At 36.5% G+C, this 14,201-nt stretch overlaps 1 protein-coding gene across 3 annotated transcripts in view; it reads right to left on the reverse strand.

The window, feature by feature from the left end:
* Positions 1-8,933, reverse strand: part of NIPBL (NIPBL cohesin loading factor) — a 184,207-nt gene extending 175,274 nt beyond the window's left edge. For all 3 annotated transcript variants that reach the window (XM_088153054.1, XM_088153055.1, XM_088153056.1), the window contains exon 1: positions 8,051-8,933. The gene's annotated coding sequence lies outside the window, so the exon portion shown is untranslated. The remainder of the gene's footprint in view (positions 1-8,050) is intronic.
* Positions 8,934-14,201: the final 5,268 nt, after the last annotated feature.

Below are 14,201 nucleotides of genomic sequence, written 5' to 3' on the forward strand. Positions count from 1 at the left end.
TGGAACAGCTTACATCCTGCGATGATACCTTTAACACCACCAAACAACATCTGCCTATCCCAGGTCCTTGGGAAGGACTTGATAGGTAGATAAAAATGCCAAATCCAGCCTAAACATCTGGCTGCTGTGCAACCAAAAATAACAACTTTATTAAACTTAGGTGTTAACCAGAAAGAATTCCAAAACTAAACGTCAACAGAATTGGTCTATTCTTAAATTGCATCAATGAATCTTGCCTTAACAAACGAAAAATGGCATTTCTTGCTGAAAGGACAAAAATACAGCAAAACTAAATTAATTACTTGTAATTGCATTCCTGTTGTATAATAGGAGCAGCAGTGAGACCTACAGTTTAAAAATCACAGAAAGAACAGCTTTGAAACTAAAATTCACGATGAAATGTGCAGTCATATATGGCAGAAATGCTGGAAAATATGGTATAATTCAACCAAATTTCATGCTGAAGCAATTCTGTACTCCATCCTCCTGCCAATTCATGTTTGAGAGCTATTCCAACTATTACATGCAGAGTTTTTAAAAAGCATGTATAAATACAAATAAGAACTGGAGAAAGTTCCTCAAAAGCTATGTTGTAGTTAGAAAACTCTAGCACAACTCTTTTAAACCTCAGTATTTTAAAACATGATTAAATCATTTTGTATTATACAAAAATCATACTGCAGTTAAAAAAAATATATAACTACCTATAAAATTTATAGAAACTAATTTACAGTAGTACAATCATCATACAAGCTAAAATCTAATCTTAACAGAATACAACCATTAACAGAGGAAGTAAACTAAAGTAATGAGAAATAAATCCAGACTGTAACTGAACCTAATTTTTTTCAAAATATTATTTGCAGGTAAAAGCTGCTCCCTAATCTCCATACTGAGTTATGAGAAGAGGCGATCACACAATGCGCACACGAACACTTCCTTAGAAATATTTCAACTCTCTTCATATAGCCAACATTAGCGTTCTTGTCTGATGCATGTCTCAGCAAACAGAAACATATACTAATCCTATCTGTTACCTAGCAATGCTTTACTCTACAGGTTCCATATAGATGCATCAAAGTGCACAAGAAGTTGCAATTTTATATGGCATTTTTAACTGATGGTCCTTGGAAGGGCATCATCATTCTTCTGCTTTTTGTTTTAAATGTATTAGCATTATATTCTTCTACACTTTTAAATTTGTTTTGGTGAACAGGAAAGTCATAACATAATGTGTTTTTATCTTATGGCTACCTCAGTATAAACCTATTTTTTCAAGTTTCTATTATGTACTCAAGCTATTGGGTTGAGGAAGCAACTTTATCTAGTTCTATTATGCCTTCAAATTATGGTCAAAGCCAGGTAAAGGACCCCATGTTCTACATGTCACCGCTAATAATACTAAAAATAAAACATGGCTCACCTTCAAAAGAGCCATCTCTGTACAACATACAATGGTAGGTGCTAATTCATTGGTTTCCTAACTTAATACTAGCTAAGACAGGAGAAAAGGGAAACACAACAGGGTGCTGGCAGATGAAACCTCTTGAAGTTTCAAATCTGGTTCATTCTGCTTCTCTCCTGCATCAAAGTGTGTGGGGGGGGGGAGGAAGAATGGATTTGTGCCTTTATTTGGGAGCATAAAGGCCTGGTTCTTCTTAAGTTGTATGCAGGCCAATCACTGCTAATTATACTGTACACAAAATTCAGATGCTTGCTCAGAGACAACTGCTGTTGACTTGATATGGCCAAACCTACAAGTTATTTGTGTGCAACTCATACTCCATTTCCCCACTCCATGGCCATTCCTTGTTTAACAAACAAGGCAAACCAGAAAAGATAATTAACTCTACTTCAGTTTGAGAGGAAAAAATGTATTATTCCCACCACTGAACATGAAAATGTTTTGTGAAGCAGAGGGGACAGAATCAGTGGGATGCATATTATTACTCTGCCACCTTTATTGGGAGCACCAGTCTACTTATATTTTTTTTATTATTCCCCTATTACTTCAAATATCTAACAGGATGGAAGAATCTTATGTTTATAATTTTTTTAGTTTTTTATGTTTATGTTGTTTATCAGACCAAGATATGGTTTCAGACTTGGTCACCAGATTCTGCACAATCATCATGCCAGCGTGTTAACTGTAACGGATGCTAATTTTATATGTTTAGTTTTAAACTGAATATATTTTATTTTAGGGTGATGATGTAAACTTTAATTTGGCTCACTGACCATAACAATAAAGATACAATTCAGATTCTCACATATTATGTCTAAAAGTGAGTGTCAGCAGCAAAAATTTCAACCACTGTTACAGAAGCTACCCCAGAGTGAAACTGAGTGGCACACTATGCTATTATGACAGAGCAAGCATCTATATCCTGCAAATTCTTTATGCATTTGCTGCTTCCTTAACTTTAAAATAATAAGCTACTCCTGGCTCTATGCTAATTGTAAAACTTAATATAAACATTCCAGGGAAAAAGACAATGTTCCCTCAAAAACTGAAAGCCAATTTGGTGTAATGGTTAAGGTGCTGGACCAGAAAGCAGGAGACTGAGTTCTAGGCCTGCCTTAGGCATGAAAGCCGGCTGGGTGGCTTTGGGCCAGTCATTCTCTCAGCCCAATCCACCTCACAGGGTTGTTGCTGTGGGGAAAATAGGAGGCAGAAGTATTAGGTAGGTTTGCTGCCTTGAGTTATATATAAAAAAGGAGGGATAAAAATATAATAATAATAATAATACCCAAAGAGGATAACTACTCCTTTAATAATACTTCAGAGTTAACTTGGAGAGTCAAATTCTAGAACTAAGAAGTTTAGAATTTATTCAGAGGTACAGATGCATGAGAATGTATTTTTAGCCTTCATTTAGTATACAGAATGCAATTATCTGAAAAAAAAACTTGTAAGAAAAATCTGTATTCAGTTTTCGCAGTAAACCTGTTCAAAAGCTAATGTTATTTTCAAACTGATGAATAATGTCAAATCAAAACTTTTTATTTCATCAATGACTAGTATTACAAATAGCAATAATTGCAAACAGAAACTTACTGATACTACAAGTTAAGTTAATAAAAGATAGGTGACAGTCAATTTATGCTTTTAAACTTACAATCTTAGTATAAACTAATATGGAACAGTATGCAAAAGAAAATAAAATGGAATAAAACCTCACCTGCACTTTAATTACTGTTGAATTCTGCCTGGTACTATATTATAGTGAATAATATGCTAGAGTCTGGTTGAACGAAAGGTTGTATATATGAAATTAATCAAGACCATTCATTACTTTATAGGAAAACATAATATAACATTTGCCAATAATTCACCCGTTATATCATCACAATGAAATAATCTTCTCAAATAAGGAGTCTTCTTAAATCTGACCTCAAGAATTTGCTGAGAGTAAAATATTAAATTATCCTACCACATAAGTACAGGAAGTCCCCAGTTTAAGAATGAGTTCCGTTCCCAAGGTCTGTCCTTAAGTCAAATTTGTATGTAAGCTGGAACAGTAATATTGTATAATACTGTATAAGTAGTATTGTGCATTTAACTCAGATTTTGCTACAATAGGCTCTGTTCCTAACTATGGGTTGCCTGTAAACTGGCCATTAGCCCAGGGACTACCTGTACATAATCAAAGACCTAACTGGATTGAGACTGTTGTCAGTTCCCTAACTCAGCATAGGCAAGTATTTTGCTATGTTCAATTTGGGATTCCACATCCAAGATCTTTTGAATAGTGTTCTAGCCTGCTCACATTCAACGTCAGAGTGCTCCAGGAAAGAACCCATAATACAATAATTTATCTCCAATTTCACATCCTTGTAGGTGAAAAAGTAGCTTTAGACAAAATTTAAACATAGGAAGCCTGGACCTCATCTCAGTTCTGGTTAAGTTGATCTCAGCATGGTACAGTACAGATTACCTGAGCAATTTCTGCAAATATTTAGACTGAAAGAGCTCATATGCAGTAAAATTGAAGCAGAGTCTTGATTGTAGTTCATATAAGAGTTGGCCTCAGTTAGATTTATCCTGGCTAAGACTTATTTGGCTCCCCTAGTACAATACAAGAAATACAGGATAGCTGTTATATTTCTCGGGTCACTGTGAGAAGTATAAGATATGTGGATGCTATGTCCTCCTGGCAAGAACAACTACTCCCAAGTATTTGAAGCAAGTCACTTGCTCTATCCTGTGGACACCAATATTCCAAACTAACTTCTTTGGTTTTCTAACAAAGGTCATATATTTGATAATCTTCAGCAAGTGATTTTTGCAAAAAAAGATCAAAGACTTCAGCTGTTTTTGAAAAATACAATTAAAAAGATTTAAAATAAAAACTGGAAAAATGCAAATTGTGAGAGATAATCAAGCAAAAATAGCATTTTCAATTCTACATAATGAAATGCTTTAATAGTACAGCATAATGTTTTAATAGTACAATAGTACATCTTTAAAAGCATACACAACTGCAAATTTGATACATTTAAATATGAAGAGAGTAAAGAAAAATGTTTTTACTAAATAATTCTTCTTAAACTCTAGTAATATTTAAACCCCAACAAAATTTAATAATTATCAGTTTTAAACAAAAGTCTCCTGTATAGCTGAGAAAATAACTGCAGGTCCAAATATAGCTTGTCATAACTATTGTGTGTGTGTTTGTGTATATAGATACATAGATACAAAATGTCCTACAAACAGAGCATTCCAGTCCTGCTTGGAATACATGGAAGCAAGTGACACCAATACAAATGGGATTTGTTTCCATAAGACAACAAATTTATGTAGTCAAAAGCAAAAACAATTTTAAAAAACCATGAATCTTCCTATGACATAAGCCAATCTTCACAAAACATAGCTTAGAATTCCTCTCTTCCTAAATTGAATATTGTTCATTTTTACTTATTTTGTTGATCTTATAGAAATGTTAAGATTTATATTATAAAGTGATAAGACATCAAGACTTCTTTTAATGAAATATGGCATAATTTCCTGCATTATCAGTAAATTATTGACATACTCTACAAAAACTAGTTTTGTCATATTTAAAGAGCATACAGCTTGTGTACTTATTCAGAATTAGGAGTGCCATGTTCTAGGCTCCAAACAGGAGAACATGGCACTATCCTTGACCTATATGGAATTGCAGAGATAGATTATACCCTTATTATATGCACTGAAAAATTCTCTCTATGTATACAATTTTACCAAAATAAACAAACTGCAAGAGTTTGTGGTCACATGCCACCTTTTGTAGCTCCAGTTAGAATGAATGCCTAGAATAATTTATGAACAGCTTTCTTAAATTTAACTACTGAAAAATGGATGTGTTCAATATACATCTAAAACATAGTTACATTTCAAACAACCCCGTTTTACTGTATTTTTAAAATACATTCCTATCTTTTGTTTTTGAAATTATTTCAAATGTTTACAAAAAGAAAAAAAACCCTCTCTTCTCAGATATAGTAATCTACTTAAATTCCTGCCAAGAACCCAGTCTTTAGCTATCTCATTATCACTTATTTCAATGGAGCAGGATAAGTTTCCACTTAAGATTAATTGGGACTATGAAATTAGGAGAAATATTTATTACTATATATTAATACATTATTCTTTACATATTTTTAAAACTATGTTATTAAGAATTGAAATAATTGAAATTGTGCACTATCTATAAATTCTCAGAAAGCATGGGAAAAATTGCTTTAACTATGGTATTCTAATGAAACATTAGACTTACACATTATATTTTATATTTTAAGAAATTTCCTGGAAGTTTTCCCTCAGATGCTTGAGAGAAACAGTTTTGGCACCATAGTGTCTTATATATATTGAAATATACTAAGGCATTATCAAAATAATGGTTCAGGTGTCTCAGAAACACTTCAAATTGAAGGTATTGATTTCTTTTTAATATACAGTATATCAAATACATGAAATATTTAAATAAAGTACAAAGGAACAGCCAGAAGCACATGCACCTATAGGAAACTGATTCATAAGCAAATCTTGCATTAAAATAGCTTACTGAAAGCACAAGACATGAGTAGAAACCTCACTGCAACTTAAGCAAAATCCCACACATGTAACATAAGCAACAGAGGAATCATCACATATGTCACTTTCTGATTATGAATAATACTCTATTATAATTATTTTCTGGACAGTCCCTCGTTTTCTGTAAACTAGACCTATACCAGACCTTGAAATAAACAGTTAAAACACACACACACACACACACACAAAGATTCAGCTTCCCATACACAGGCACATTTAGAAGCAACTTGTAGCTCATGCTTGAATTCATAAAGTTCAAAAATAAAAAGCTACTTTTTCAGACTGAAAATGGTTTCTCTCCCATGCATATAGGCCTGAGGCCCTATTGCAAACAGTGTTTAACAGGCCCAGGCAGCACAAAGACAGGAATGGCAGATTACAGGGAGGGAGAGAGAGAGAGAGAGAGAGGCCGGGTTTGGGGCTCAGCAGGATCTTCAGGCTTTTTAAAATTCAAACTGCTGCCTGACCAATACAAATCACGGACACGCTGCTGACTACTACATGGATTTACAGCATTAAAAACACGCCTCCTATGTGACAGCTATATTAACTTCACCCTTTTAAACATGTATCAGGCCATAAAAGCACAATAGCAGTCTCTTAACAAAAGTTACTTTACTAAGAAATACTAAATATAAGCTAACTTCCAGAAAAATTAGAACACCTACAACTTAATAAGAACTGGGCACAATTAAATGTTACTATGCCTTAACCACCCTAAGACTTAATTTAGTTTTAAAAATAGCTATCAAACCTGCTGAACATCACAATTCCTCATATCTCTGTAAAGAACTATACTGGAAAAAAAATACAGGCATCTATATCCAATTTCTAAAATATGCTAATATTTCTACCAAAGTAATTCTTCATTTGCTAGCATTATTAGATTATTAACTTTCAGACAACTGATTTAGAGAATACCTATTTACACAAACTATACATATTTGAAAGTAATCTAATTTTATAAAAAGTTTTGGTCAATCTGCTTTTCATGAACTTGAACATTTTTCAACCCAATAGTAATCAGGCTTACACAGACATATGCATCACTGACTTCAATAGAACTTATTCCCATCTAAACATATTTAAAACTACAGGCTCAATTACCATAATTTGCAGATTTCACAGTAGCCTTTGGCCCTTAAAACGTCAAGTAGCTACATAGATAACCTTTTTCAGTTAGGATACCAGTTGTTACAAATAATTCTTTCCTCTTAAGGATCAAAATAGCTGTTTACTGTGTATCTAGAAAGAATGACATAAATGGTAATATACAACCCATGGACTCTCAGTGAATTGGATCTTTCTGTTCTTTCAATTCTTCAGTAGGAACTAGCTTTACTTATCAACAAAATATGTGCATTTGAGGGGATGTACACAACAATATTAATCATACTCGTAGCCACCTACAAATTTGAAATTGAGTAAGGATAAATAAAAGATGCAACTGTTGCGTTCCGAAAACATACGAGCGCCCATCTGTCCCCTGTTCTGGCTGGGACCTTTTCGTTCGTCTGTTTCCTTTCCTTCTCACCCCCCCTCCCCAAGTTGTAAATATGGCACAGGTTCAGTGCCCAGTCGCTGTTTAACTGTATTGTTTCCTCCTCCCACTTTTGCTCTCGGGCGCCGAGGCCTGTCACAGTGAAACCACTTCGCCTCTCTCATCCCCGAGCTTGAGTGAAAGCGCTGGCCGCTGGGCCTGCGCCCTCCTCCGGGCCTAAGCATCTCCAGCAGCTCGGCAGAAACCACTCTCATCCACCAAACCCCAAGAGGAGGAGGCGGAGAGAAACGTGAAACACCCCTGGCTGCCACTCATTATTCACCCCCCCCTTTCTCCCACACCGGCCGAAAAGGCTAATCCCAGCTCTGCTTCCCGACTGGGCCGCCTCGCCTAAAAGAAGGCCTAACTCGCTGCTTCTCTTGCACCGAAGGGAACAAACGCAGAGACGGAGAAGCGCGAGCGGGGGCTTTTACCTGAGCTAAGCGTCGTCTGAATCCAATCGAAAACCAAGCGGTGGGGGGGAAGAGAAAAAAAAAATCCGCCCCCCTCCCTCCTCAGAGGATCCGCCACTGGGCCGCCGCGGAGCGGGAGGAGGAGGAGGGGAGATAATATAACAACAATAATCCGGGCCGGGAGGGGGGCTGGCTCCTCTTCCGTCTCCTCCTCAGTGCAGCGAACATGTAGAGCTGAGGAGGGGGGGAGAGCGGCCGAAGCGAATCCCTGAAGTCGCCACCGCCGTCTTCTTCTTCTTCTTCTTCCTCCTCCTCTTTTTATTTTTCTTCTTCCTTCTCCTCCTTGCCGTCGTCCTCCCAGCGAGCTTGATTCACCCCAACATCCACACAGGCCGGGCCGAACCGGATTCGATAAACACCTCACGCACCCACCGAGCGACCAACCCCGGGAGGGGAGGGAGGAAAGGAGCGAGCGGAGGGGAGGGGGATCTCCTCGACCGCGGCTTGTTCCTTCTCTTCTTCCGCCGCCGTCACCGCCTCCGCCTCTCCTTCTGTGGACGCTGTCGGGGCGGGGCAGGGAGGGGATCGCTTGGGTTACGGTGAGTCGGTACCGGGGAGGGAGGAAAGGAGGAGGGAGGAAAAATAGGAGGCTGCGTGAATGTGTCGCTCTCGCTCCCTCTCAGAACAAAATGCCGACCGGAAGTGCAGTTGGAGGAATGACTCCCTCCACCGGCGCCAAACACCAACAAGCTCCCCCTTCTTGCTCTTGCTGCCGCGGCCGTCGGCTTCGCTAACTTGGCTCCTGCCTTCCCTGACGAGAAATCCATGCACGGAGAACAGCTGGAGCGTATCTGGAGTTCGCTGCCTCTACGCGACAGCTGATGGCCGCTCTGCGTCGTGTGTCGAAACGTTGTGCCTCTGGCTTCCTTCTTCCTTGCAGTTTCTCTTTCTTTTTTCTTTTCTGCCTATTTCTGAAGTGCCGGAGGAAAGCCGAAGCGTACAGATAAGGCCTGACATTGTGAAGAAGAGAACTCCTGCGAACTGTCAACATGAGTAACGTGGCCGAGATTATTTTGTAAAGATCTTGTACCTTTTTGCCTCTTTTTAAAAAATCTGTTCTTTTGAAACTGTTGGTGTCATGCAAGAGAATTGAAGAGAGATATTTTCTTCTAAAAATATTTATCCTTCCTCGGAAAGTCTGTTCATAGCGTTCTCTCACAGCCAGAAGGCTGAAAGGTTATTCGCCCTTGCACCTGGCTTGCTTTTATGCTTAAATGCCATATTGACGTTTGTGCCTGATCACGATTCCAACGGACTTGAAGCTCCAGCGCGGGCCATTCTGATTTTAAGAATGGAGGTGTTTTTTGCCCCAACCTCTGTTTTTTGAGGTAACGTTAAGTGGACGCTTTCTTCTTTGGAAAATGGGGGCTTTGTTGATTTCTGACAAATAGGTACATTATGCATTGGAGAAGACAGTGACAATTTTTAAAGCTAATCTATATTCCCTTCAGGTAAATTGTGTGATAGCAATGAATAAAAGGAAGTATAATTTAAGTTTGATTAAATGTCTGCTGATTCAGTACTTTGGCTCATATTGTGCAGCAAAGTGTCCTGATGTTCTATTTTGAAAGATATGAAGGAATCTAGAATACTGTAGTCCACAGTAAAAATGGAAGTAGTTTGCTAATTTTCCAGCACAGTAATTTCAGTTGTGTCCATTTTCTATATTGTTTAAATCCCTACTTCTTTGGAATCCAGTATGATCTTTAATCTTGAGTCTAGATTCACTCAGATTTCTATGTAAATTAACTGTGTGCAAGAGAAAATTGTTCTTAAATATATGCTGACTACTGTACTTTTAAATTAGCTCCTTGTACAATTCCTTGATATAAATCTTTATTGATCAAGAAACATAGATTTACTCCAGAATTAAAAGTCCAACCACCTACAGTTAGTCATGAGGTTGGCTGCAATTATTGTACAGTTATCTAGAAATAAATCTGAATGTATAGAGTAAGGTTTTTTTTACAGTTTAAGCCTATGTAGAATAGGGCTGAACATCTCATAGAAAGCTAGGAGGTGCTAGTTGCTACTGGTTTGTTCCATTAACTTCAATGGGATTTAATTATAACTTTATCTTAGTTGAAGCCAAAATGAGTTGATCATTATGTGCCATTCAGTTGGTCCCAATCCCTGGCAGCTTCTATTCGAATGCCTGCCAAGTTGACCTGTCCCAGTGATAATTCATAGCTCTTCTACAAATATTCTTGTGATCTTCTTGTTATACATCTTCTGTATCAGTTGTCTTCTACTTTCTCAGCCTTACCAATCATAGTTTTAATTGTTCTCATCTGCAGGAATCACATGCCCCAATTATTGCCTTAGGGGACCAGTCAATATTTGATCCAGGACTGATCAATTAGTTCTTCTGGTAATCTATGGTACTCTTTGTAATCATCTCCAAATCTAATATTCAAGGGACTCTTTATTCTCTCACTCTTCATTGTCCAGCTTTATAACCATACATTACCACTGAAAAGGCCATTGCTTTAAGTATTTTGATCTTTGCTGTCACTGAAATGTCTTTTTCCTTCATGATCTTGTTTAAGTTTGTCACTGCCTTCCCCACTAGAATAAATCATCATGTCCATCTTATTTGTGCTTGAGCACAAGAACTTTTATACTGCTTTAACTTCTTTGAAATCCCCTATAACGTTCACCAAATAAGCAGGATGACATTACCTGTGTCTTCATAATACATTAACACAGATTTTCACTTTCCATTTTTCTTTCATAATGAGCCCTTTGAAGTCTTTTGTACTTTCAGCTAACAAGGTGGTATCATTTTCATATCTCAGATTGTTAGTGTTTTGCTTCTAGTTTTAATTCCAGCTATCATCTCTTGTAATACTTCCATTCTTATAATATATTTTTAGCAGTTAAATATCAGTTAAACAGATTTGGGACAATATGCAATCTTTATCTTCTGAACATTTTGTTTTCTTCAAAATCAATTCTTACTGTAGCTTCTTGTTCAGATCCCTCAGAATAATCAGGTGCTCTGGCATACCAAGGAACTTTTACATATGTCATATTTTGGCATGAACTACATAATCAGCGGCTTTCCCATGGTTAGACAATATCTACATAATCAAAAGTAAAATTTAAATTCTCTTGCTCTTTCTGTCTTATTATTAGCGCTCTGATTTCTTACTTCTCTGATTTTTCTGAAAAATCCTCAAAACTGGGATAATACAATGAAAAGTATATAATTGAATTGAATACCTTTGGACAATATTTCATACCTCAGAATCCTGGAAAGCTCACTATAAACATATAATGAAACAGCAACTAGATCCTCGATGGCCATTAAGAGATTCTTCTGTGCCAAAGGAGGAGAGTTTATTGCTGCAGAACTTAAACTTTTGGAAGTCAAAACCTTGGCCCAGATCTTATATGCAGCATAGGTTGGCCTATTTGTTAAGAACAACCCTACAGAAATCATACAAACTAAATTTCTGAGGTCATTACTTGCTGCACCAAAAAGTATCTCTAATGTAGCCCTCAGACTTGAAGAAGGGATACCCAAAATCGACCATAGGGCTTGGAGGACAGTTTTGACTTATTGATTGAATCTTCTGCTTTTTCCAGTAGGCCTAGCTCTGCTGACTTTAGTGGTTGACTATACTTCTCCATGAGTTTTGACAGTACAAAATAAATTAACCAGCATTGGCCTTCCCAAAGAACAGCTTAATTCTGCTGGCTGTGATCAAGCCAACAGAAGCATATATCAAAGGATGTAGAATTGCAAACCGAAATTAGTTCCCTAATATGGAGCTCCAGAATGCTTGTCACCATGAATACCTGGAACTCTGCAAATTATTTGAGCATGTTAACCCTTCCCAGCCTATGGAAAGAATTCTTTAGAACTAGATGTAACCCATTACCTTCTGCCTTCTCTATAGCAGATATAATAAAACACCTATACATGAAAGGCTATGTCCATGTGATTCTGGAGAAATAGAACAGTTGAACATGTCCCCCTTTATTGCAATTACTGTAGAGACTTCCAAAAGTATTATATAACACCAATCTTCCAGGCATTCCCAAGAAAAACAGACAAATTTTGTTGTTATGATATCAGACATTAACCAAGATATAACAAGGAGAGTTGCCACCTATTGTCAGGTAGTGGTGAAGACACAATGTCAGCTGACCCCCTCAACTAATTTTAATTTTGTTCTGTAATATATATTTTAAATTTATTACCATGATTGTAGTAAAAAAGGATTTGATGAATTATGATATGAAGAAAATGCAAAGGTAGGTTGCAAAATGGTAATCATGTTTAAAATTCTCATGGCTGTAAATTTTGTATATAAAGTGTTCTGACACAAAATTGAATAAATATAATTAGCACTATTCCCAGAACATGCATGTTCCATATAGATTTGAATGGAATGTAGGGGAAAAAACCCAAAGACATTGGCACTAAGGGTAGGTAGGGATAGGAAGGTTCTGGGAAGAGACAGCCAGTTTCATAGTTGCCAGTGTTTTTGGTTTCAAGTGCAGCATGTTTAGCCAGCCCACCCCCTGGGCTTCCTAGGAATTTCTCTATCACCCTTTGTGTTACACTTGAAGTTAAGGACATCAGAAGTGGTGGCTAAGGGGAGATAGGGAAAGAAAGGACATGGGAAAATCAACAGGGATGCTGGTTGAAGCCAAGGACAGTGTCAGCATGTAGCAGCTAAGGGAAGGTAAAGAAAGGCAGGGGCTGCAAAGATCAAGGGAGCGGGCAGCCTAGATGGATAGCTGTCACTGATGTCCTTGGCAAAATCAATACATAGTTGATCAGAAACCTTATGTGCTGTTGGTATATATGTGCTCCAAGATAATGTTAATGACTTCTTAGGTCCCAAAAGCTTATTCACCCACCTGTGTTACCATTTAACCTCACTTTTTTCTATACTGTATCAGACTATGTAAATCTTCAATGAAACCCTACTTTAGAAGTGGATTAATGCTATATTATTATATGTATGGTCCCAATATTTGTGTAATTAATTTTAATCTTACAGGTTTTCAATTGGATTTTAGTATTATTTTCTTATCTCTTTGTTGAAATATCAAGTTTGTCAAAAATGCAATAAAGACTAAAACAGTTTTAGAAGATCTAATACAGTGTTAAAAGCAGTCTTTACTGGAACAAATAACATTTAAAAGATGAAACATCTGTAACTAAATGTGTCTAGATAATTACAGATTCCAAATACCTTATACAAGAAATGTGTATGTATTGCATGTACATGCAGTGTTCAAACTAGGATAAATGTAGAAAGCCAGATTGCTCCCTCCCGTGGAAAAAAAATTAAAAAGTATAGCAAATTCTCTGACTTATTTTCAGGACACTTTTGTGGAAGAATTAATTCACTTATTCATGTACACTCTATCTTCATTCCAAAAATGAAGTAGAACAATTGGATAAGTCTCAAAATATGTTTATCAATATTTTCTCCTAGAGAGTACAGGAGCTCACATTCTAACAGTATAGATGCAAGTTGGGCAAAGTAATATTGAAGGCCATATAGAATACAGAATCATGAATCTTAGATGCAACGTTCCTTTACAAAATTATTTTCAAGAGGTATTTTACAATAGTATGAAAAATTCTTTTTATTTATTAAGTGGACTGTAATCCCCACCTCAAGATCTTCTGGATAAAGGGCAGACTAGAAATATTTTAAATAAGTCAGTAAATAAAACTATATTTATAGAAATGGATTAATATTTTCTTACCATACCTTCTTTTCTTCCTTGCTAAATTCTCTGCTCCTGGCTGTGTGATCCTTTGTTCCTTTCTAAAAACAATGTACCACAAAGCTGTCTTAGTAGTACCAACGATAGAGTATTATTTTTTAAAAATAATCCATGACCGTTCCTAATTGTTTATTTGTTTTCAATTTTTTTTATTATTCATAACAATACTTCATCTTTGATGCCAAAATATTTTTTTAGTACCTGTTGGTGAAATAACATTTAATTTGGAGTAAAAACTTTTTAAAAGTCATCCAGTCACATAATGCCTATTATTTGTTTGTTCATAGTGTCATAGAATAATTAAAAGTTGATAAATCCAGATTTTCCTATTTCACTAATCTTCAACAAGAACATT

The sequence above is a fragment of the Python bivittatus genome, unplaced genomic scaffold (genome assembly GCF_059951505.1).
Source record: "Python bivittatus isolate LINGU-HERP-01145 unplaced genomic scaffold, Pbiv_v1 ctg000570_np1212, whole genome shotgun sequence".
Lineage (NCBI taxonomy): Eukaryota > Metazoa > Chordata > Lepidosauria > Squamata > Pythonidae > Python > Python bivittatus.